At 39.0% G+C, this 26257-nt stretch overlaps 1 protein-coding gene and 1 pseudogene across 1 annotated transcript in view; one reads left to right on the top strand and one right to left on the bottom strand.

Annotated features, from left to right (window-relative positions):
• The first annotated feature begins 1345 nt into the window (after positions 1-1345).
• The window catches only part of ZFX (zinc finger protein X-linked), a 54405-nt gene continuing 29493 nt past the window's right edge, over positions 1346-26257 (top strand). Inside the window, exon 1 of the mRNA XM_061179548.1 lies at positions 1346-1712. The gene's annotated coding sequence lies outside the window, so the exon portion shown is untranslated. The remainder of the gene's footprint in view (positions 1713-26257) is intronic.
• Positions 9921-10433, bottom strand: LOC133082198 (protein tyrosine phosphatase type IVA 1-like; annotated as a pseudogene).

Below are 26257 nucleotides of genomic sequence, written 5' to 3' on the forward strand. Positions count from 1 at the left end.
CACCAGGGAAGTCTGTCAGAGATTATCTCACTGTACCTTTGCTATTCCTTTTTGAAAGCAATTTTATAATTGTAAGAGGTCTGAGGGAAAGGACAACTTGCATTCTGGTAGTTTTAAAAAGTTATGACAGGAAACTAAAATACAAGGCCTCTGTATTTGAAAAGATTTCACACCAATATGCTATTTGCCTTATAACTTTTGTTTTATTTACTGTTTAGAAGTATACTTAGCGGACTTCCCTGGCGGTCCAGTGGTTAAGACTCCGAGCTTCCAATGCAGGGGGTGTGGGTTTGATCCCTGATCGGGGAACTAAGATCCCACATGCCACGCAGTGCGGCCAAAGAATTAAAAAAAAAAAAAAAAAAAAATCTTTATCTAACATTTAGTGAATTGAACGAAGAAATAAAGCATATCAGATTCGGATTAATGTAAAGGCTACATCATTTAGCGTTTAACTAGTAAGTTTTAAACATAATTTGGGTTCCAAGTTCAGTATGGAAAGAGTATAAAAATTTCAGTAACGAAAATGCAAAATACACATTTTTGGAGTTGATAAATGTTTTATTTACTCAAATACATATTTTTCTTTCTCTCCTAATTCTTTTTAAACTTTGAAAGACTTAAGTAGTTTGTAAAAAACACCCAAATCCCAATTCTGCTCCTCCCTCTGTATTTTTTAAAGAATGTGAAAAATTCATTATCTATGAAACAATCACACAAGACGTATTTCATAGACTCCCCAACTTTGAAACACGGATAGAGAGAAAATATACATTAAAAATTCATGTTCATTGCAATGTGCGAAACCAGTTTCAAAACGTAACCCTTATTTTTTCCGCCGTAAACTAATAAAATCAATTAGGTTTTCTGATTGAACGCTTATTTAGGAAAAAAATTAAACGGTTTGGTAGGTGCTCTAGGATAACCCTTCTCCCCCTCCTTTTGCCCACGCACCCATTTAGACTGGCAAGCCTATTTTCATTTTATTTCAAAGATTTTTTTTTTTTTTTTTTTAAAGCGAAGGCAGGGGACGGCGGGGGTTGCTAAATTTATCTTCTTCTCCAGCCATGGGGATGAAGAAAACACATTTACTGCGGGCGGGGGTCTGAGGGCCTGCAAACAACTCGAGCAGGCGCTTCGGCCAGGACCGGCGCGGAGAGGCGGTAGGTCTCCGGGGAGGGCCCGGGGGGCGGCCGCGGCCCACAGGAGATGGTGGGGGGCGGCCGGGCCGGGTGCGGGCCGCCTGCCTCTCCGCGGGGTTGGCGGACCACGGCCCCGCGCGGGCTTTACGGCCGAGGCGGCGGCAGCGGCGCGTGTGTAGCGGCGGCGGCGGGCGGGAGCGCGGAGGAGGTGGAAAGAAGGGGGGCGCTGTCACGGAGACTCCGGCCGCCGGAGACCCCGCCGCAGCGAGGCCACTGGGCTCCCCGGTCGCAGGGCGTGAGCGCGCCAACCGGGACACCAGGGAGACACACCGGGCGAAGGAGGGGGCCTATGTACCCTTCCGCATTTTCCTGGGTCTCTCTCCCGGGCGGTGACGTGACGTGCTGACGGCGGGCCCGTGCCGGGGAGCTGGGCCGCTTTTTGTCAGCTCCGAGCTCGGCCCCTCCTCCCTCCCTCCGCCCGCCCCACCAGCCGGAGCCCGGCCCAGTGCTCCAGAGAAAGGCCGGCCTGCAGCACCCGCCACCGTCGCCGACCGCCCGCACGCCCGTCCGGTGAGTTCCGGGCGCCGCCGCGGCCGCGGGGCCTAGCACGCGCGCAGGGGCCTGGTCCCGGCCTGGTCGGCGGCCCGCGTGGCGCCCTTCCGCGCTAGGCCGGGCGGTGTGGCGCGCGGCGCCGAGCAGGCCCCAAGGAGGCCGCAGTTAGGCCCGGGGAGGAGCCCGGCTGCCCCGAGCGGCGGCGAAGCCGCGCTCCGCAAACGGGCGGGGGTTGGGGGAGGGTCGGCCGGTGGCCCGGGACGCGGCCGAGGGGCCCCGGGTCGGTGCCGCGTCCGGCCCGGGGCACTGCGCGGGGGCGAGGCCTGGCAAGGAGGCGAAGGCTGCAGGCGTGAGGTGAAGGCCGCAGGCCGGCCGGGCCGATTTTCGCTATGTAAATATCGGTGAGGGGGGGGAGGGATGGGGGACAAGATGGCGGCGGCTCGGCGCCTGCTGCAGGGGACGATTGAGGGGGTTGCTGGGAGGGGGAGCCGCCATCTTGAAGGCGGCGTCTGAAGAGAAAATTCCGCTACAGCCCGTAAGGGGGGGTCGGAGAGCGGGCGGCGGCGGTGGCGGCGGCTCCGGTGACGGGTCCCGGAGGCCCGGCACGGCAGCGTGTGCGCGCGGAGGGGGCGTGCTCGCTCCCCACAGCGGCCATTGCCCTCGCCGCCATGATGTGCGCTCGGGCTCTAGGCGCTCGGCGGCAGCGCCACCTTCCTGCGCTGCCTACCGCAGCCCCCGTGACTAGCTGCTGCTTCCGCTGCATTTTAGCCGAGCTGCCGCAGGCGGTCTTCGTCGGCGCCCAGGCGCTGGGGCCATATCGTTCCTCAGCGTCCCCGGCCCCGCGCCTTTCCCCCGCGCTTGTACAGGTCACTTGAGGGTCCGCCCAGGCATGTGGACTCACCACGGCAAGTGGGACCCCAAGACATTTTATTTTTACCCCAGCGAAGTCACACGTGAATTAGAGTGCCTTAGATGCGGTTGTTTTCTAACAGTCACTGCCTTTTCGAGTAAAGAAAGAAAGAAAGGAATAAAATTTTTTTAAAAAATTGATAGGAAAGAAGTTCTCACTCTTTCATGTAGTAAGGGGAAAAGTGCAAATTGCACAGCACGGAAACGGAGAAATAAAAATTTTACGGAGTCGTTTGAATTTCATTAATTTGGAAACAACTTTCTAGAAAAGGTGCATTTAAGCTATTAGCGATCTGTTGGTAGTATTTACTTTTTTTCAGGAGTAAGAAAAGGGCAGAAGGTTTTATTTTCTTATTGAAGGACAACGTAATGTGATGCAGTATTTATTGTTCCTGTACCTGGTATGGTATTTAGTTTCTCTGTTTGATTTGAAAAATTCTAAGGTGGAATTCCACTCCTTAAAGTAGTTTTGATTGCATACTACACTACTGTGAACTCGGTGCTAGGTGCTACGAAAGATTCAAAAGGTTCTTTTAATGCAAACGGTGGCTCCAAGAAGTTCGTTGTTCAGAGGCAGATGAGATGAGGTGAAATGCACTGAAGTGCTGCCGGGAAGGTACAGCCAATTATTGGGGTTTCAGAGGAAAACGAGGTTAGGTGACATTTCTAGAAGGTTACTGAAGGATGGGTAGGACTTTGTTAGACTGAGATGGGGGTGGGGAAAGGGCATTTCAAGGGTGAAGCTTCTTCAGAAAACAGCAAGTATGTGTAATTTGGCTGGAGTAGACGGTGTAGGTAGGGGAGTGGTGGCTAAATAAGGTAGATGGAGCTTGCTTTCCAGGTGGAGGGGCTTATACTCAATGGGGGAGGCCAGGGAGCCCTCAAGTAGTAGAGTGGTGACGCACCTGAGCCCGGCTTTATAGTCACTTAGCCCTTCCATTGGCCTAGGAAGTTTCAAAGTTGAGAAATAGAGTAACAACCAGTGTTTCACTGCAGGAATGATTATCAAGAATGTTCAGAAGTTCAGATAATTTTGCTACTTTTTCAACAATTCATCTGTGGTAGGCAGCTGCTCCTTTTTTCTGTCCTAATTTCTCACTCCCAAGTAACTTTTTGCTCAAGAGTTATTATAATCTCTGTAGTAAACAAATGGGGAGGGGTTTCTAGCTTTTCATTTACCGTGGTTGAGAATTACAGGACTAGTGCTGTGGGTTACTTTACGAAAATGAGGAATGAACCTGTAAGTATCCCCATGGTAATTTTTAAACAAGTCAGTTTTGAAAAGTAGAAGAGCGATGATTAAAAAGGCAGCAGCCTTCAGGTGGTCTTTTTGGAATCCCTGTTCTTCCATCTGGTAAGAGGAGCCACCTTTTTGATTAAGAGGGTAATAACTAAGGCTGTTTGCTAAGCTAAGCCTTCTCATGTTTTGATTAATATTTGAACTATTCTCGATGCACATTTTGGGAATGTGTTTCCTAGAATTTTGATACGTAAATTTATAGGTAGCATAAGTATTCACCAGAAAGTTGTTTCAGTTTTTCCATTTTTCCTAAACTGCGACGGGTCAGAGCAGTGATTGCTCCATGAGAGGAAGGGAAGGAACTGAATATTCTCATGTTTATCTTAGAGGGCTATGGTTTAGAAAAGTTTGAGACACAGTGCGTTCTAGGAGGCTGACTAGAAGCAAGTTGCTAAAGCAGTCTGTGGTCGTTGAGATGGTAAAGGTAAACATAAACTTGAAAGAACCAGTTGCTTTATATCTTGACAGCTGGGAAAGACATAGAATTCTAAAAGAGAATCATATTGCTGCACACGCAGTGCAGCAGCAGTACATGTTCCAGTACAGCAAGAGTGGATGATTAAGATTAAGAGTTGGACTTCAGTCATATAGTTAAGAAGACAGGAGTGTAAGGTTTGGAAGGATTTCTGTCGGAAACAGTTAAAGTGCTTTTTGCCTGAAAGGGTGGTCTGGAAAACTGGTGGAACAACAACTATCTTGGATAAATGAGGTGTTGGTTTTTAATTTGTGTATCTTTCGGATAGATGCAAGTTTCCTTTTTTAAAAGCATGCTCACAATGCATTGAAGAAAAACTTTTTTCCACATTGCTTTTTGTAAATGCTTCGTCTCTCAACCTACCTGGACTTGTATCACCACTTATGACCTTGTTTGTACTATTTGTGTTTATGCACACTGGCAGTTCCAGACTTTTTCTTTTTTGCTCTTAAACTCCTCAACCTGTCCTTGAAACCCCTCAGCCTCAGCAGAGATTACCTAATCTTTTACTTAAGCCAGAAAGATAGACAGCCATCTGATCTAAGCAATTGAATTTCCTTCCTTCCACTTCATAGTCTTCCTTTGTCTCTCCCTGGGCTGTCCTCCTGTTCTTCACTTGTGGGAAGAATTGGCCTCCTTCAGGCCCAGATGCTCTGCCTGTGGGATCCACTGGTCCCAAAGGATGGAGCTCTGTCAGTGTGATTCTGCCACTTGCATCATTGCCCTCTAACTCTGCTGATGCCTTTCTCTCTCCTTATAAACATTCCTAGGTTTGCTCATCTTACAAAAACCTCAGCTGTCTTATCTCTTTCACCAGCATTTTCATTTCTTTGCATTCCACTATTCCTAGATCCGCCGTTTCCCAAATTGGGAAACTTCTACAGCATGTCAGCAGGTGTGTTATATAAAAGTGTTCTTTGTTTCAGAAACTCTATACCTTCTCTGCCTTCTGTTATGGGATTTTCCTCAAGGTCAGTTGTCTACCCTGTTCTCTTGAATCTTCTTGCGTGGTTTTGGTGCCCTTTACCATGCCCATCCTCTCTAGTTTCTGTAGCATTGCCTACTGACCACCTCCTTTCAGGTGTCTTACTGTCTCAACATGGCTGAAACCAAATTTATCTGGAACATAGTAGATGCCCAGTACTATTTATTGGGAAAAAAACTTTTTTTTAAACGCAGAGCCCCTAAAACAACTCCTGCTTCTAGCTTTCTTTCTGTTTATGGCACCATCATTTTTCCAGGCTCATTCTTCTGTGTCATATAGCAATGTAGGTATGTTTTAATTTAGCGTTTAACCTTTTATATTTTAGATCTGTATTTATATTTTTGTTATCTTTTCTAAACTCTGGATGTAGAGACAGGTTCTCATTTATCCTTGTCCCAGAGCATTACCTGGTACATGGTAATGACAGTTACCTAAAAGCAATTCTCTCAGTTTTGGGGTGCAGAGAATTTTGTGTAGTTGAATCATTTTCAACTATTCAAGCATCTGTCTAGTCACTGTATCCTTTGAGCAAGGGGTGTGCGTAGTAAGGCATATGCCACATAAGCTGAGTAGCCCCCGCCCCCAGCACTTAAGCTTGGGGTTAATATGGCCAGTGTATACTTAGTCCTGTCAAATTAGTTTTCCAAAGAAATTTTTATAAAATCCAGGAATCTTGTAACTATATTTTACTCAAAGGGAGGTAACATTTTAAGGAAGCTACGTGGCCTTGAAGAATACAGCCATTAGGATTGAAAAAATATTTAAAATTTTAAAATTATGAAATATTTCAGAATTACTGAAAAGCAGGTATTGCCTAGATTTAACAGATCTTAATATTTTATTACATATTTGCTTCATAACTTTTTGTGTGTTTAAAGAAAGAAAACCTCACAGATTGAAGAGTGCCTCCCTATCCCATTCCTGTCTTTTCTTTGCCAGAAATAACCACTGTCCTAATATGTATGTACCACAAACAATGTCAAGTACTGCTTTATGTGTTTTAACTTTACATAAGTGGTATCATACTGTGTTTATCATTATATATATATATATTTTTTCACTTAGCAATGTGTTTTTGAGATTTATTTATGTTGTATGTAGATCTAGTTTAGCGGTTCTCAAGAGTGTGCTCCAGGAATTCCCAGGGATCCCTGAGATTCTTCCAGCCTCATTCTTTTGTACACTGCACAAGTACTGTACAGAGCCTCCACGAAACGTGATGTCATGATAGATTGAACACAGACGCAGTTATGGGAATCCAGCTGTCCTCTATTAAGCCTGTCCTTGAAGAGATTTGCAGAAATGTAAAACAGTGCTACTCCTTTCACAATTTTTTGTTTTGAAAAATAGTTATTTAAAAATGTTCATGTTTATATACAGTGGGTTTATTTTTTATAAATACTTTTAAGGTGTCTCAGATTTAATTTCTAATATAAACATCTCTAGATAGAACCCACATAAACAACTCTTTGAGGTCCTCAATTTTTGAGTGTAAAGAGGTCCTGAGTCCAAGAAGTTTGAAAACTACTGATCTGCTTCATTCATTTTACTTATATTTTAATGTATAAATATACTGTGGTTTATTTATCTATTCTTAGGGAGGGGCCATTAGGTTGTTAGCAGTTTTCTGCAATTTCAAACAATGTTGTTGTGAGCATCCTTATATGGGGTTCTTCTCTCTTGGGATTATAGAAGTAGAGTTGCTACATTCAAGAGTCTGTGCATTTGTCAACTTTACTGGGAATTGCCAAATGTCAAATTGTGTTCCATTCGACACGCCCATCAGCTGTGTATGAGTCTCTGTTTCTCCAGACCACTGCCAAAAGATTAGACTTTGCAGTTTTTTCCAATCTTTTAGGTATAAATGGTATCTCATTGCTGTTTTCATTTTGCATTTCTTAGATTACTCGTGTTGTTGAGCCTTTTTTCCCACGTATTATTAGCCATTTGAGTTTTCTGTGACTTGCTTGTGCCTATCCTTGGTCCATTTTTTATTGGATTGTTGCCTTTTTCTCATTGGTTTATGGTTATTCTTTTTATATTCTGAATACTAATGGCTTGTAGTTTTATACACTGAAAATACCATTTCTTAGTCTGTGGCTTATTCTTTAGCTTTGTTTATGGAATATTTTTTTGTGTAGGACTTTTTAATGTGAAAGTAGTCAGTTTCCTCAGTTCTTTTTCATTTATGGTTTATGTTTTCTTGTATCTGCAAGAAATTCTTCCCCTGCCCCAAGGTCATAATGATACTGTGCTTTTTCATATTTAGGTCATTAATTCATCTGGAATTTTTTTCTCTATTGTGTGATATAGGGATCTGATTTTATCTTTTTAATATGAATTTGCCAAGTAGTTCAGCCTTTCTCCTCACTAATTTGTAATGCAACTTGTGAAGTTTATCGTATTCTCACATATATACATCTGTTTCTACTTTCTTCTGATTTCATGGGTCTGTTTGACTATATACCTATACCACTCTGATTTAACAATGATAGCTTTATAGTTAAATCTTAATAAGTGTTCTTTTTCTTCAGAGTTTTAAAGCTATTTTCCTTCCTTTGTTTATTTTTGGGTCAGTTTGTTGGTTTCTATGAAAAACTGTTGGATTTTTATTGTATTTGCATCAAATTTACAGAATAATATATAGATACATATAGATGTATGCTAAGTAGTGGAGCTGGGGTCTGAATCTGGGCATATTCTACTGCTTTTCATAAAGCTCTTGCACAACTTTTGTTAGATTTTTTGCTAGAAAAAAATTTGTATAATTTTTGTTATTGTGAATAGGATTTTCTTTTAGATACTGTTTCTGTATTGATCATGTAACCTTGCTGAACTTTCGTATTACCGTATTTCATAGATTCTGAAGTACATCCCGCCCCCATTTTAATATGTCAGAGATTCATATAGATCTTCATTTGATGGTGTCCTATAATCACTGTTGTCCAGGTAGCAGTCATGATGTAGTTATTGTTTTTACATGCACATACTTGGTCAAGACTCTTCATTTTGTCATCGCTTAAATGAGTATGTGCATTGTTGTGTTTTAATTTCACACCCAACAATACAACTGAAGGCAGAAGGAATTGTGAGGTGGGTGTCTTACTGGAAATAAAATCACATAGATAATTATGGAGCATTTTAAGAAATGCTGCATCACCAGCACTCTTGTTGGTAGAGGACAATATTGTTAGGAAAGATTGAATAGCTTTGAGTAGAAAAGCATTCCATAGTAGGACCCTGAATGTGAAGTTTTAGGAGTACTCTACCAATTTCTTTTTTTTTTTTTTTTTTTTGCGTTTCATCATTTATTTAATGTTTAAGCTCTCGCACTAGATTTTTACAAGCTGGTGAACACTGACAAATTATTTCTCCCACAGAACTATAACCACATGTTCGCGGACAGTATAAATATATGGTTGAGCTAATGTTAATACACATCACCATTTTATCAATTATATAATAAAACAAATTGTCAAATATCCAAATATTAAGTTACACAGCTCAAAAAGCATATAAAATATTAAATGTCTGCTCAATTCATTAGCAGAAGCCCTTTTTTTTTTTTTCAAGAGAGGTTGGGAATCACACTTCAAACAAAAATAAAATGGTAAACAACTTCAGATAAGTTTGAAAAAAAATTATAAGAATTTCAGAAATTTTATGATTAAGAATTGTTTTAGCTACAATAACAAAGTATTTCCACCTTTTAAAAAATATTTACTAAATTAAAGCACATATTCTACATGTTCTGCACAAGACAAAGACAACACTTTACTAAAAATATTTAATAGCCCCCTCCCATTCTTTTTTCAGGCCCTCCCTGTAGGTTGTACCCCAAAGTGCAAACACTAAAATTTAAGGCTTTTTTGTCTGGAGACATTAAAGACATGTGCTCCTTTTACAATGTAGATTTTCAAAATGGAGGTCTTCTATAACAGCACAAAATGAGATTTATAGAAAGACATTAAATAATCACTGTAAGACTTGGTTAATTAAAAAAAACCAAAATGAGCAAATCTGATGTATACTGGTATGAATGTGGAAGACGTAAGCATATTGTGAGCAAATAACATAGGCCCTACTTTCTATGTTTGAAATGATGGAAGGAATAAACCACATAAGGTCCAGAGTTTTCTTAGTTCCTGGGATTTTAGTTCTATGTGATACTAAAAGTATACAAGTATTGTGCTGGGTATTTTGGCACCTAGTCTTTCTAAATTTTTTATATATTGATAAGATTCTGGCATGGAAACAGATTTAAAGACATGACTCAATACTGCATGATTTCAGGAAAGGTCAATTGGTACAAACGATAATAAGCACATTTTAAATGCTGAACAGCAAGAATCCTTTGCTAAGTGTCCAAGGAGGTTGATCATAACCCAGACATGGAAGTTGCAATTCTGCCAGGCTTGTGGCCTGGTAAAACTGCTTTTCGACACTCCTATGGAAGCTTCATCAGACTTCACGAAGCCAACGTGCTGGCTAACATGTACAACAAATTCCATCCTGTCTAGGTTCCACTTCCAAGCAATGGCATCAGGCACCCCAGTTTTATTGAAAGCAACAGTTGTTCCTATGACCATTGGAGTTTTTGAAGCACAGCCGCATTTTAGGACGATACTTCTCCAAATACAAAAGTTGCTTGCTGTTGAAAGCTCCACGCTGCTTTTGTCTTAGCAACTGTACTGCATCTTCATGTTTCATTCCACCTTCAATTAATGCTAGGGCGACAAGCACTGGACCTCTCCCAAGGCCTGCAACACAATGAACGGCAATACAACAACCAGGGTCTTCATGGAAGTTAATTTTCAGGAGACTTAACCAATCATCAACAGTCTGGTTAGATGGTGGTGCGCCATCATCAGAAGGCCAATCGAGAACATGGATGCTTTCTTTCTCCACAAGAGTAGTGTCATAAGTTGCTTCACATATTCTTGCTGTTGTGGTAACTCCATGCTTCTTAAGTTCCTCTATAAATTTGTTTAAGGTCGCATTGGTTGGATTAAGAAATCTCATGTTCTTATAAGTGACTTCCACAGGAGCTGGGCGGTTCATTCAAGCCATGGTAATTTAGTTAAAAAAATACTCAATAGGTTTATGAAAGAATTTAAAAACTTGAATACAGAAATGATGCAAAGAAACTGAGTCTACTTCAATATACTCCACTTGAAATTCTCAGTGCTTTTGAGTATGAAGTTGACAGTAATGGGAAATGAAATGAACCTCCTAACAAGAAGCAGCAATTCTTCAATTCAGTGATACTGAGGCAATAGAAAGGAAGTGCACTGAGCTTTACCCCATCCAGGTCAGAACTCTTGTAAAAAATGCTCTGTGGATTTCAGTTCAACACTTCTGTGTCCAGGTTAACCACTCTTATGGGAGCTTCTTGGTAGAGTAGTAATGAATTTCTACAGTTCATTTGTCTGCACAGAAGTTGTGCTGTGCCTGGCAGTAATCTCCACTGCCCTTCAGAAACTCCATAAATGTATGACCAAGAACACCACAGAACTGAGGAATATGTCTACTCATTGAAGATTGAGGCCTAATCATACAGCTGGTCCTGAGGTGGCGGTGGTGGCAGGGCCAGGGCGGCGGCTTCGCGGGTATCGGCGGGGTCACCGGACACCCAATTTCTTTTGCTTCTATTTTTTCTTCTATATATCCACAGGATATGATGAAAATATGTCTAAATAAGTCTAAAAGAATTGTCTTGATAAATCTAAAATGAAATTTCTAGATAATAAAGTATAGTATCGGTTTAACTGGCAGGATATTTTTCTTAGATGTAGGTAAAACAAGGATGCATCTTAAAATAGGCGATATTTTTAGATTCAATGAAATGTGGGAGTAATAACAGTTTATTACAGTTTATAATTCTTGTATTTTCTGAATACATTGGTGTGTGTGAGTAAAGATGTTTTATTTTCCATTCCTTTTTGCCGCCTCTTTCTTTTTCGTTTGTTTTCTTTTTCTTCTACTTCACTGACTAATGCCTCTAGCACAGAGTTGCATGAAAGCATTGATAACAGACATCATTGTCCACGTGCTTTAATGGAGTGCTTCTAATATTTTATCATTAAGTATGATATTTTCGTGGTTTTTTTTTTTTGGAGGGAGGAGATATTTATTAGTTTATGTTCTCTTTTACTTAGCATTTTAGAGTTTTCGTTGATTTTTTAAATGTTTTTGCAGCCTCTATTCGTGTGATGAATTGTATTCATAGATTTTGCATTTTAAACTGTCTTTGGAGTCCCTGGATATTTGCATCCTTTTGTTATTGCCATGTACTTTTTCTTTTTATGCTAACTTCTTAAGATGTGTTGCGGAATAATTCTTCTCCTTTGAAACAAGTTGTATTTCATAGAGATGATCTGTTTCTGGAAACTTAGAAGTCATCTGTGAAACTGTCTTTGCCTGGTGTCTTTTTTTGTGAGTTATTTTTTGATTAATAGTTTGTTTCATGGTGATAAGTGTTTTTGGCTTTTCTTAAGTTGCTGTTATTTATACAAAATGAACTGTATTCTAGAAAAATATAAAATTTCAAATATATTGGTATAAAATATAGGCTACTCTAATGACTTTAAAATGTCTAATTTCATTAATTTGTTCCTTTTTTTTCTGATGAGTACTGCCAATAACTTGCCTATATTAAGGCTTTTCAAATAGTTCTTTTTATTGACCATTTCTGTTTCTGCTCCATGTGGTTAATATTTCTTTCTTTCTATTTTATTTGCATTTATTCTGACATTTAAAAAATTTAAGTTGGAAGTTTAGCTCATTAGTTTTAACATCTTTATTGGAGTATAATTGCTTTACAATGGTGTGTTAGTTTCTGCTGTATAACAAAGTGAATCAGCTATATGTATACATATATCCCCATATCCCCTCCCTCTTGCGTCTCCCTCCCACCCTCCTTATCCCACCCCTCTAGGTGGTCACAAAGCACCGAGCTGATCTCCCTGTGCTATGCGGCTGCTTCCCACTAGCTATCTATTTTACATTTGGTAGTGTATATATGTCCATGCCACTCTCTCACTTCGTCCCAGCTTACCCTTCCCCCTCCCTGTGTCCTCAAGTCCATTCTCTACATCTGCGTCTTTATTCCTGTCCTGCCCCTAGGTTCTTCAGAACCAATTTTTTTCTTTTTAGATTCCATATATATGTGTTAGCATGCGGTATTTGTTTTTCTCTTTCTGACTTCACTCTGTATGACAGACTCTAGGTCCATCCACCTCACTACAAATAACTCAATTTCATTTCTTTTTATGGCTGGGTAATATTCCATTGTATATATGTGCCACATCTTCTTTATCCATTCATCTGTCAATGGACACTTAGGTTGCTTCCATGTCCTGGCTATTGTAAATAGTTTAGCTCATTAGTTTTTAATCTCTACTCTTACGTGCTTTTAAAACTATAAAATTTCCTCTGAACTGTAACTGGTACTGTGAATTGATTTTTTATTATTTAGTTCTAAATATATTGTGGTTTTTATAATTTTCCTATTGCTCATTGAATTATTGAGACTTTTCAAATTTAAGGGAATTTTTTGGGGGAGGTGTTATTACCTCAGTGACATTTATTTCTAATTTTACTATATTATAGTTGGGGGACATTGATTAATAATTTGTATTTCTCTATACTAACAACAGACAACTTGAAAATAAAATTTAAAAGCCAGTACATTTGATTGATTGTTTTATATTTTGTTTTAAAAGCTAGTAGTACAATTTATAGTAAGATCAGAGACCATCCAGTACCTTGAAATAAACCCAACAAAGCTTACTAAGACCTTTAGTGAAAGCATTACTGAGAGAAATGAAAGAAGAACTCATAAATGGGGAGAGATACGATGTTCATGGATAAGAAGTATCAATGTTATAAACATGTCAGTTTTCAACGAAGTCCCAATCAAAACCCCAACCGGCTTTTTTTTAATAGACCAGTTCTCAGATTTATATGGAAATGCAAAGAGCCTAGAATAGCAAAGGCAGTCTTGAAAAAAAAAGTTGGAAAACTTACACTACCATATATTAAAGCTTATTATAAAGATGCAGTGATTAAAATAGTGGGTGCAAGGCCAGATTGATCAATGAAACAGAATAGTGTCCGAGAGTAGACCTACATATATAAGGTCAATTGATTTACAACAAAAGTGTGTTGGGATTTTGATTGAATGTAGAGGTTAATTAAGAGAGAATTAATACTACTGATCCAGTATATTCAAGAGCAAGATTGATTTCTCTGTATATTTGTATTTAAAAAATCCCACTTAGAGTTTTCAGTTACTCTTATTAATGATATTTTACATTTTTAAGTGTTACATAAGAAAGCTTTTGTCTTTAAAATAAAAAGCTTTTGCCATCAAGTATATTAATTTTATACCAGCACATTTTATGAATTCATTCTGATATTAAGATTTTAGTTGATTCTCTTGAATTTCCTGGATAAGTCATATATAAATAAATATAATTTTTTTCAATTAATAATTATATCTTGCATTTCATTATCTTATCTAATTGCATTGCTTATCAGTTCCCATACAATCTTAAATAATAATAGTGTTAGTGGGCATCCTTGTCTTAAGTTTGACTTAAAAAGAAATACTTTTAGTGTTTCACCTTAGTTTTAATACATGTCTTTTTGTTATAAAGTGATACTGATATCATTCTCCTATCTAAAAATACATGTTGTAACATGAACTAGTTTAAGATTTGCATGTGTGTTTTTTAAACCAGCTTTACTGAGAGGAAGTTGTTACAAAATTCACCCTTCAAAAGTGTACAATTCAGTGGGGTTTTTTTTGGTAGATTCAGAGTTGTGCTACCATCACCAGTAATTTTAGAACATTTTTATCCCTCCAGAAGGAAACCCTGTACCCAATTAGCAATCACCTCCCACCCCCAGCCCCTGACAGTCTACTTTCTGTCTGTATGGATTTGCCTATTCTTCATGTTTCATATTTATGGAATCCTGTAATATGTGGCTTTTTGCATCTGGCTTCTTAGCATAAAGTTTTCAAGGGTCATCTACGTGATAGCATGTATTAAGATTTCACTCCTATTTATTGTATTTTTTCTAACTGTTAAAAAAAAAGTCTTTCTCTTCCAATTTGACTAGTTTAAGTAAAAAAATAGATGTTGAATCTCAACTTTTCAGCATCTATTGAGGCACATCAGGATTTTCCTTTTTTGACCTGTTAATTTGGGCCATTATTTGGTTGCATCCTTGAATTCTAGAATAACTATACTTTGTCAAGGTGTCTGTGTGTGTATGCACATGCACGTGTGTGCACGTGTGTGTGTCTGTATATATTATATGATGGATCACATTTGCAAAAACTTGACTTGGGATTCGTAATTAACCATGTTTGTAGTTTGGTTACATTATTTTTGTTAGGTTTTTTTAAAAACGGTAAATTAGTTTTTTTATTTTAGGTTTTGAATTTTATTTTATTTTGTTTTTATACAGCACGTTCTTATTAGTTATCTGTTTTATACATATTCGTGTATATATGTCAATCCCAATCTCCCAATTCATCCCACCACTACCACCACCCCCCTGCCACTTTCCCCCCTTAGTGTCCGTACGTTTGTTCTCTACATCTGTGTCTCTATTTCTGCCCTGCAAACCGGTTCATCTGTACCATTTTTCTAGGTTCCACATATATGCGTTAATATACGATATTTGTTTTTCTCTCTCTGACTTTCACTCTGTATGACAGTCTCTAGATCCATCCACGTTTCTACAAATGACCCAATTTCGTTTCTTTTTATGGCTGGGTAATTTTCCATTGTATATATGTACCACATCTTCTTTATCCATTCGTCTGTCGATGGGTATTTAGGTTGCTTCCATGACCTGGCTATTGTAAATGGTGCTGCAGTGAACATTGGGGTGCATGTGTCTTTGTGAATTATGGTTTCCTCTGGGTATATGCCCAGTAGTGGGATTGCTGCGTCATATGGTAATTCTATTTTTAGTTTTTTAAGGAACCTCTATACTGTTCTCTATAGTGGCTGTATCAGTTTACATTCCCACCAACAGTGCAAGAGGGTTCCCTTTTCTCCACACCCTCTCCAGCATTTGTTGTTTGTAGATTTTCTGATGATGCCCATTCTACTTGGTGTGAGGTTTAATTATTATTATTATTATTGTAATTTATTTTTAATGTATTTATTTATTTTTGGCTGCATTTGTCTTCGTTGCTGCGCGCGGGTTTCTCACTGTGGTGGCTTCTCTTGTGGCGGAGCACGGGCTCTAGGCGTGCAGGCTTCAGTAATTGTGGCTCGCAGGCTCTAGAGCACAGGCTCAGTAGTTGTGGCACACAGGCTTAGTTACTCTGTGGCATGTGGGATCTTCCCGGACCAGGGATCGAACCCGTGTCCCCTGCATTGGCAGGCGGATTCTTAACCACTGCGCCACCAGGGAAGCCCCCTCATTGTGATTTTGATTTGCATTTCTCTAATAATTAGTGATGTTGAGCAGCTTTTCATGTGCTTCTTGGCCATCTGTATGTCTTCTTTGGAGAAATGTCTACTTAGGTCTTCTGCCCATTTTTGGATTGGGTTGTTAGTTTTTTTAATATTGAGTTGCATGAGCTGTTTATATATTTTGGAAATTAATCCCTTGTCCGTTGATTCATTTGCAAATATTTTCTCCCATTCTGAGGGTTGTCTTTTTGTCTTGTTTGTAGTTTCCTTTGCTTTGCAGAAGCTTTTAAGTTTCATTAGGTCCCATTTGTTTATTTTTGTTCTTATTTCCATTACTCTAGGAGGTGGATCAAAAAAGATCTTGCTGTGATTTATGTCAAAGAGTGTTCTTCCTGTGTTTTCCTCTAAGAGTTTTACAGTGTCCGGTCTTACATTTAGGTCTCTAATCCATTTGGAGTTTTTGTGTATGGTGTTAGGGAGTGTTCTAATTTCATTCTTTTACCCGTAGCTGTCCAGTTTTCCCAGCAGCACTTATTGAAGAGACTGTCTTTTCTCCATTGTATATTCTTGCCTCCTTTGTCATAGATTAGTTGACCATAGGTGCGTGGGTTTATCTCTGGGCTTTCTATCCTGTTCCATTGATCTATATTTCTGTTTTTGTGCCAGTACAATATTGTCTTGATTACTGTAGCTTTGTAGTATAGTCTGAAGTCAGGGAGTCTGATTCCTCCAGCTCCGTTTTTTTCCCTCAAGACTGCTTTGGCTATTCGGGGTCTTTTGTGTCTCCATACAGATTTTAAGATTTTTTGTTTTACTTCTGTAAAAAATGCCATTGGTAATTTGATAGGGATTGCATTGAATCTCTAGACTGATTTGGGTAGTATAGTCATTTTCACAAGATTGATTCTTCCAATCCAAGAACATGGTATATCTCTCCATCTGTTTGTATCATCTTTGATTTCTTTCCTCAGTGTTATAGTTTTCTGAGTACAGGTCTTTTACCTCCTTAGGTAGGTTTATTCCTAGGTATTTTATTCTTCTTGTTGCAATGGTGAATGGGATTGTTTCCTTAATTTCTCTTTCTGGTCTTTTGTTGTTAGTGTGTAGGATTGCAAGATTTCTGTGCATTAATTTTGTATCCTGCAACTTTACCAAATTCATTGATTAGCTCTAGTAGTTTTCTGGTAGCATCTTTAGGATTCTCTATCTATAGTATCATGTCATCTGCAAACACTGACAGTTTTACTTTTTCTTTCCCAATTTGTTTTCCTTTTATTTCTTTTTCTTCTCTGATTGCCGTGGCTGGGACTTCCAAAACTATGTTGAATAATAGTGGTGAGAGTGGACATCCTTGTCTTGTTCCTGATCTTAGAGGAAATGCTTTCAGTTTTTCACCATTGAGAATGATGTTTGCTGTGGGTTTGTCGTATATGGCCTTCATTATGTTGAGGTAGGTTCCCTCTGTGCCCACTTTCTGGAGAGTTTTTATCATAAATGGGTGTTGAATTTTGTCAAAAGCTTTTTCTGCATCTATTGAGATGATCATATGGTTTTTCCTTTTCAATTTGTTAATATGGTGTATCACATTGATTGATTTGCGTATACTGAAGAATGCTTGCATCCCTGGGATAAATCCCACTTGATCATGGTGTATGATCCTTCTAATGTGTTGTTGGATTCTGTTTGCTAGTATTTTGTTGAGGATTTTTGCATCTATATTCATGAGTGATATTGGTCTGTAATTTTCTTTTTATGTAGTATCTTTGTCTGGTTTTGGTATCAGGGTGATGGTGGCCTCATAGAATGAGTTTGGGAGTGTTCCTTCCTCTGCAATTTTTTGGAAGAGTTTGAGAAGGATGGGTGTTAGCTCTTCTCTAAATGTTTGATAGAATTCACCTGTGAAGCCATCTGGTCCTGGACTTTTGTTTGTTGGAAGATTTTTAATCACAGTTTCAATTGCATTACTTGTGATTGGTCTGTTCATATTTTCTATTTCTTCCTGGTTCAGTCTTGGAAGGTTATACCTTTCTAAGAATTTGTCCATTTCTTCCAGTTTGTCCATTTCATTGGCATAGAGTTGCTTGTAGTAGTCTCTTAGGATGCTTTGTATTTCTGCGGTGTCTGTTGTTAACTTCTCCTTTTTCATTTCTAATTTTATTGATTTGAGTCCTCTCTTTTTCTTGATGAGTCTGGCTAAAGGTTTATCAATGTTGTTTATCTTCTCAAAGAACCAGCTTTTAGTTTTATTGATGTTTGCTATTGTTTTCTTTGTTTCTATTTTACTTATTTCTGTTCTGATCTTTATGGTTTCTTTCCTTCTACTAACTTTGGGTTTTGTTTTTTCTTCTTTCTCTAGTTCCTTTAGGTGTAAGGTTAGATTGTTTATTTGAGATTTTTCTAGTTTCTTGAGGTAGGCTTTTATTGCTATAAACTTCCCTCTTAGAACTGCTTTTGCTGCCTCCCATAGGTTTTGGATCATTGTGTTTTCGAAAAATGGTAAATTAGTTTTGTAAAAAGAATTGAGATGGGTTTCCTCCTGTGTTCAGCTAGCTTTGGGAAAAGCCTAGAGCTTTTTGAAAGGGTAACAGACATCTTTCTCCCCCCCCCCCCCATTTTATGGTGATTGGGTTCTCTATCTCTTATTGAGTTAATGCTTGTAAGTTAACATTTATCTTCAGTGTGCTAACATAGAATTATAGACTGTTTTCTTACAAGTTTTTTACTTTTCCTGTATCTGTGTTTTTTTCTTTATTTCAAATTATGTATGTTTGTGCTTCCCCCCAGTTTCCTCCTTTCTTTTAGATTATTTTCTAGTAGTAGTTTTCTATCTCCCCAAATCCCTGAAAAAAGCAGGCATGGATTTGGGCAGGGAGTGGGGTGGGGGGGCGGGGAGTGCAATGTGAATTAGCTGTTTCCCTAGCTTTGCTCCGGAGAATGATCATGGAATTAATGCTGCTGATATTCTACCTGGAGCTGATACTCAGTGGAGCATGCCCATTGTTGGTCATGTAAGAAACAGGTGGGGAGGGGAGGGGGGAATAGATGAAGGTAGTCAAAAGGTACAAACTTCCTGTTAGAAGATAAATAAATACTAGAGATGTAATGTGCAGTATGATGAAGATAATTAACACTGCTTTATGTTATATATGAAAGTTGTTAAGAGAGTAAATCTTGAGAGTTCTCATTACAAGGAGAAGAATTTTTTTTTCTGTTTCTTTGATGTTGCATTTATATGAGATGATGGCTATTCACTAAACCTATTATAGTAATCATTTCATGGTGTATGTAAGTTAAATCATTATGTTATACATCTTACACTTATAGAATATGGAATGTCAGTTATATCTCAGTAAAACTGGAAAAAAAAAGATGAGCAAACAAAGAAAAAAAGAAGCAGGTCTGCAGGTGTATTGCAAACCAGCCCTTTCATTGTCCAGCATGTTCTTTTTTTGTTTTATGATTAAAGGATTTATTAAGTTATAGGTACAAAACATACTGCTAATCGTATTAGCAGAGGATCAATGTAAAAATGCTCCATAATTTTGCAAATGTCAATTTAAAAATTTTGTTACAGTTGTTGAAAGGCTTGATATTATATTCTTGCCAGTATTTAAAATGTACAGAGAACATTGTTAGTGTCAGCATTGAGTTTACAGAGCCTAACAGACCCAAAGTGATGTATTTAAGAAGAGCAATAATAGGAAGCATGTGTGTTCATGTAGGTGAGGGAAAGAGTAGGGTAAGTATTAGTCAGGTTACTGTTTTGGTGCATATATATGGAATCTAAAAAAAAAAAAAAGATTCTGATGAACCTAGGGGCAGGACAGGAATAAAGACACAGACGTAGAGAATGGACTTGAGGACACGGGGAGGGGGAAGGGTAAGCTGGGACGAAGTGAGAGAGTAGCATTGACATATATACATTACCAAATGTAAAATAGCTAGCTAGCTGGAAGCAGCTGCATCGCACAGGGAGATCAGCTCAGTGCTGTGTGACCACTTAGAGGGGTTGGATAAGGAGGGTGGGAGGGAGACGCAAGAGGGAGGCGATATGGGGATATATGTATACATATAACTGATTCACTTTTATACAGCAGAAACTAACACACCATTGTAAAGCAATTATACTCCCATAAAGATGTTAAAAAAAGAAGTTACTGTGTTGGTCAATTGGCAAAACAGTAATTTTAAGAAGTTTCAGAGTTTAAAAAGATTTAAAATAGTTTAAAAAACTGTAAAGCTGCAGTACATGTTTTTTACAACTGGTTATTAGAAAACTAAGGAAAGCCGTCATTAGCTTGAATAAAGTAACATGAAAGTGAGACTGCTTTAGTTTAGGGGAAAAAACCCCCGAAATTCCAATGCATTATCAGAAAGATTTTCCAATACAAGGAGACATGTTGCTCATTAAGGAGGAGTTCGATAAGAAAAGCACTTTTTTTTTGGCTGCACTGCGCAACATGCGGGATCTTGGTTCCCTGACCAAGGATCGAACCTGTGCCCCACTGCAGTGGAAGCGCAGAGTCTTAAACACTGGGCCGCCAGGGAAGTCCCCTGAAAAGCACTTAACTAAGTTAACAACTGTGGGAATGACCAGTTCAGAGATGAAGTAAATGCCTGATTTTGGGAAGGATGGCAAGTGCAAGAAAAAGATTTTAAAAAGTTTCTGATAATACCAACAATTCTTTATCATGTACTGCATTTGACAGAAATTAACCTTTTTTTTAAAAAAATAAATTTATTTATTTATTTATTTTGGGCTGCGTTGGGTCTTCGTTGCTGTGCACGGGCTTTCTCTAGTTGTGGCGAGCGGGGCTTCTCATTGCGGTGGCTTCTCTTGTTGCAGAGCACGGGCTCTAGGCGTGCGGGCTTCAGTAGTTGTGGCACGCAGGCTCAGTGGTTGTGGCTCACGGGCTCTAGAGCACAGGCTCAGTAGTTGTGGTGTACGGGCTTAGTTGCTCCACAGCATGTGGGATCTTCCCGGACCAGGGCTCAAACCCGTGTCCCCTGCACTGCCAGGTGGATTCCTAACCACTGCGCCACCAGGGAAGCCCAGAAATTAACCTTTTAAAAATTTCCCCTGACGGTTTTATTTAGTTTAACTCTTCTGTGTACTGTGTAGTTTAAATTAATCTCCATATTATGTCAAAACAGTCTCCATCCTTTGATCACATCAAGTGTTTCACAAAGTCCACTCCAGTATACCTCAACTAAAGGTGGTTATTAGAGGAAATCATGTGAGTAGGATTTCTGTTCAGAGTGTCAGCAAAAGCTGATAAACTAAACTATTTTTTTAAAACTTCAAAATCAAAAAGAGTGATCTAAAGAGATTTGTTAGACATTATGATAACAGTAGAGTTTTATGTAATGAACATGGATAAATTATTGAGTGTATTAAATAGCAATATTTCATGAAGGAGGCCGTACTACTTTACATAACAAAAACTGTGTAGAAAGCGTATGCACTTCCTGGGACTTCCCTGGTGGTGCAGTGGTTAAGAATCCGCCTGCCAGTGCAGGGGACACGGGGTCAAGCCCTGGTCCGGGAAGATCCCTCATGCCGCGGAGGAACTAAGCCTGTGCGCCACAACTACTGAGCCTGCGCTCTAGAGCCCTCAAGCTACAACTACTGAGCCTGCGTGCCACAACTACTGAAGCCCGCGTGTCTAGAGCCCATGCTCTGTAACGAGAAGCCACTGCAATGAGAAGCCTTCGCACCGCAACGAAGAGCAGCCCCCACTCGCCGCAAGTAGAGAAAGCCCGCGCGCAGCAACGAAGACCCAATGCAACCAAAAATTAAAAAAAAAAAAAGTATATATAAAGAAAAAAAGGGTATGTACTTCCTAACATCAAGCTACAGTCTTAAAGACAAAGGTATTTAAAAAGTGTAGTGCTTAGTGTTTGTAGCACGTCAATGCAACTAACTTCAGAGGGTGTTTTGGCAACTCTTTAAAAATTTTCTTTATATTTTTTATTTTTAAAGCACTTTGTTGAGGTATGATTGACATATAAAAGCTTTATACATTTAATGTATACATTTGATGAGTTTGGGGATAAGTATACACCTGAGAAATCATCACCACCAGCAAAGCCATAAACATTCATCACCTCACAAAGTTTCCTCCCACCATGTCGTCATCGTTGTCTTCTTCTTCCTATTCTTCCTCTTCCCCTCCTTCTCCCTCTCCTTCTCCGTCTTAGTAAGAACACTTAACATAAGATCTGCCCTTTTAGCAAATTTTAAGTGTACAGCACAGTATTGTTAGCTATAGACACTGTGCCATAAAGAGGATCTCCAGAACTCTGTATCCTTTGAATATTATCTCTCCAACTTCTCTTCCTTTTTAACCCCTGGGAGCCACCATTCTACTCTCTGCTTCTCTGAGTTTGACTGTTTTAGAGTCCACATATAAGTGAGGTCATGCAGAATGTTTTTTTTTTTCCTGTATCTGGCTAATTTCACTTAGCATAATGTCCTCTTTCATCCATCTTGTCACAAACAATGGAATTTTAAGGCTGAATAATATCCCACTGTATGTATATATCACATTTTCTTTATCCATTCATCTGTCAATGGACATTTAGGTATTTTGGCAACTGTTAATCTGAACATGAATAGGGGCTTTGGAAAAATAAGACTTTAAGAAGGCTTGTCATTTTAGGTCCAAATTTTTTATTTCCTATTTAAAAGCTTTTTAAAAAAAATTTTTTTTAATTTGAAGTATAGTTAATTTGCAATGTTGTGTTAGTTTTAGGACCAAATTGTAATAGATTTTGAAAGTTCGAACTCTTAGACTTTAAACAAACAAAACCTTGAAATTACTGATTGGCTCAAATGGTTTTATGGAAAAAACTAATCTGTAACAAAAACTTGGCATTGAATTTTTGAGCAAAGTGTACAGAAGTTCCAAGTAGGACAGGGCAAGGAAGGACGGGGCTCTGACATTTACAACAGGAAGCATTTTCTCTTCCTCTTCTTGGCACAGAGGGTGGGCAAGGTTTTTTGAAAATAAAATATTGTATTAGGGAGTAGAATTTGAATTAAAGCTATTAGCTTAATATTATTAATTATATATATCTCTTTCCTTATTTTTTGAATGTTTGATCTGTCAGGTGTTGATAAGAGTTGTAACTTTTCACTACTATTGATTTTTTTTTCAGTTTCTATCATAGTTTTTTTGCTTTTACATATTTCCATTCTGTTTTGACACGTACAAATTCATAATGACTTCAAATTCAAGATAGAGTAGAGAAGACACACATTTATTTTTACTTCCTTTTGAAATCACATTGAGGAAGAAGTATAAAAATTCAGAGAAAAAAGAAAACCTGAGAGGTATGCCACTTGTAGACCAGAATATGATGAATTTCTGGTTGAATAAAGCAATTGGGAATCAATTAGTGGCAAAGCCCTAGAGAGCTTAGTGAACCTGTGGTCCTATTTGGAAAGTTGGAAGGACCATCCCAAAATTGTCATTCTGTGTTTTCCCCAGTGTCAAAAGTGGGGACATCCTAGGAGAAAGAGCAAGCCATGGGCACAGCCAGATAATTAAAGTTATGGAAAGCCAAGCCTTTTACTTATCAGTATAGATATCTCTAGTGGTTTTCCTCCTGAGCTAATGCCAAAAATTTGGCTCTCTGAATTGCAAATTCATCCATAGGAAATTCCAAAGTGGGTACTGTGGGGAGAAAGTTAAGGACCGTGCTTTAGGTAGCTTGTAGTATCCTGAGGGATATTGGACCTCCAGTACCTGCAAGATGGGCTACTCATCCACCTTAAAGGAAAGCCTGGCTAGTTACATGGTTCCTTTCTCTCCCTTGACCTCCTTCTAGACGGGACTCCTTTGGTCAGAACTTAGGTTCATTGCTAGGCAAACAGGGTTTCTCACTTGGGCTGAGGAAATACAGCCCAGCTATCAGAATGTAACTCTAGACCCTCATCTACAGATAGGAATGGACAACCTGTAAGAACCATGCTTTTGAGGAAAACCATCAGTCTGAAAGAGAGGCACCAAATTCAACAAACTGAATAATGAAACAGCAGAGGAGACAGGTTAATATAGGGTACAGAATAAACTTTAAATCCTCAGAGATATTTGAGAAGATGCAGTATCCACTGAAAAAAGATTGCTTTGAAAAAGAAACTAAGTTTATTTTGGAATTAAAACATGATCTTTTAAGTAAAAATTCAGTAGATGGAGTGAAGATCAAATTAGCTTAGAAGGAAGAGTAGGGATTCTGAGAATGTAATAGAAAGACAAAGATAGAAAATACAGGAGAAAAAGTTAAAGCAATATGGAGGCTAGATTTAGGAGTTCTTACATCCTATAATAGAAATTCTAGTAAGAATGAACAGAGAAAATGGAAGCAAGTATTGAAACAGAAGAAAATTTCTTGAGTTCAAGAAGGGCTCAAATCTTTTGATTGGAAGATTCCCACTGGGTTCTGGAAGTAAGACCACCAGAGCTTATTAGAGTGGTAGCATTGAAAATAAAGGGGACATGATGAATTTAAGAGTGGATGACTGTGAGACATTTAAGGGCTGAATTGGTAAGAGAAGTGAAATAGCGTTCCAGATTTGAAAATTAGATATCTGAAGAAATGATAGCTGCATTTCCCACATTGAACAATGTGGGAAAGAATTGGGAAAGAAATTCATAGCTTAAGAGGGAAGATATTAATTAGGCTTTAAGTGTAAGTTTTCACCAGTTCCAATTTCCTTCTAAGAAAAATTCTGTTACAGGTGGATCTGCTTTTGTTTCTGTTTCCTGTAGCTTGAGCAATTCCATCTAATCTGTACGATACAGTTTGGTTTTCTGAGCATGGCTTAGGGAGAGGAACTAGAGTCAAGTCATAAAATTAAAAGGCATGGAGTTTTGGGAAGACCAAAAGCAGACAAATGATTCTTGTATGCTTATGACAAAAAGCGAAGTGAAAATATAAGCACCTTCCCCGAGAGGGAGATCGTGAAAGTGTCTAGGCATCAAAAGATATATTATCAGCTCGGTGGTTTGTGACCACCTAGAGGGGTGGGATAGGGAGGGTGGGAGGGAGGGAGACGCAAGAGGGAAGAGATATGGGAACATATGTATATGTATAACTGATTCACTTTGTTATAAAACAGAAACTAACACACCATTGTAAAGCAATTATACTCCAATAAAGATGTTAAAAAAAAAAAAAGGAAGAAATTATATTCATTATCCCAGATTTAAGACAGATGAAATGCCACTGCTATACCTATTAACTTGGCATGGTATTTTTATTGCTTTATTTTGAAGAATTGAAGAAAATTATTGTGAATTTTCTGAGTTTCTCTCAAACCAATATTTCCCTTAAAATGGTACGTTTTTCTGTTGTGAATTCTTCCATAGCATTTTTAGGATCATGACTCCTGCATCTGGAAAGGGAATATTTTACAGAGCTTAAGGTGAGAGTGACGTCCCGGAAGTATTTTGAGGGCATTTGATAATCAGACTGAACATTAGTATGTGTTCGCCCAAAGTGTTAGGTTCTTGGTTCTCTGAACCGTTCTGCTTATTTGTCTTCAGATTCAACTGTTCTCTGGGCTTGGTTCTTGCAGCAAAGGTAGGGGCACTTTGCATTACATCATCAGCCTGCGCTCCCCACCCTCACTTTATCACAATCCTGAGAACTTTCCTGAGTAGGTTCTATCCTAAGAACATTGGTTTCATTCTGGTTGTGAGAGAGATTTACTTCTAACCCCACAGGGGTTACAAAGCTGAAGTATAGTCATCTCTGCTTAGAAGTTCAAAACATGTTTTTTTCCTGATTTGAGTTTTTATAATGACAAAATAGAAGGAAAAATAACCAGTCAAAACTGTTTGTTGAACAACTATTGCTTACCTGAGTCAAAATAAGGTGAGTGGACACCCTCCATTTGGGCCAGAATATCTGTTAGGAAATGGGTATGATGTGAAATGTTGGGAAATAAGTGTGTTATGGTAGCTTGGGTTAATATTTTAGAGCACCCTGAATTTTGGGGAACTGCTGAAGCTTTCTAAGCAGGGGAGTGCCATGATCAAAGCAGTACTTCCGAGGATTAGTCTGCCCACAGATTGCAGGAATGCCCTGGCATTTGGCACCAGCCCTTACTTGTAGGTTCCTGGTCATTTGTTGTGGGAGTGGCAGAAAGCAAAAGGCCAGTTGAGAGGCTATTTTTGTTCCCTGGGGATCAGGAAATATGAAGCTGAGAGTGAATGGTGACAGTGGGAGTAAAAAGGGACAGATTCCTGAGAAGTTGTGGAGAAGGAAGGGACAGTCTGACAACCTGACGGAATATAAGCAGGGAAGAAGGAAAAGGCCTTAGTGGTCATGTCAGGAGAAAGCAAGGTTTTCTCCTGATGAAAATGTTCAGCATGGGACTTCTCTGGTTGTATAGTGGTTAAGAATCTGCCTGCCAATGCAGGGGACACGGGTTCGATCCCTGGTCCG

Source organism: Eubalaena glacialis, chromosome X, assembly GCF_028564815.1.
Source record: "Eubalaena glacialis isolate mEubGla1 chromosome X, mEubGla1.1.hap2.+ XY, whole genome shotgun sequence".
Lineage (NCBI taxonomy): Eukaryota > Metazoa > Chordata > Mammalia > Artiodactyla > Balaenidae > Eubalaena > Eubalaena glacialis.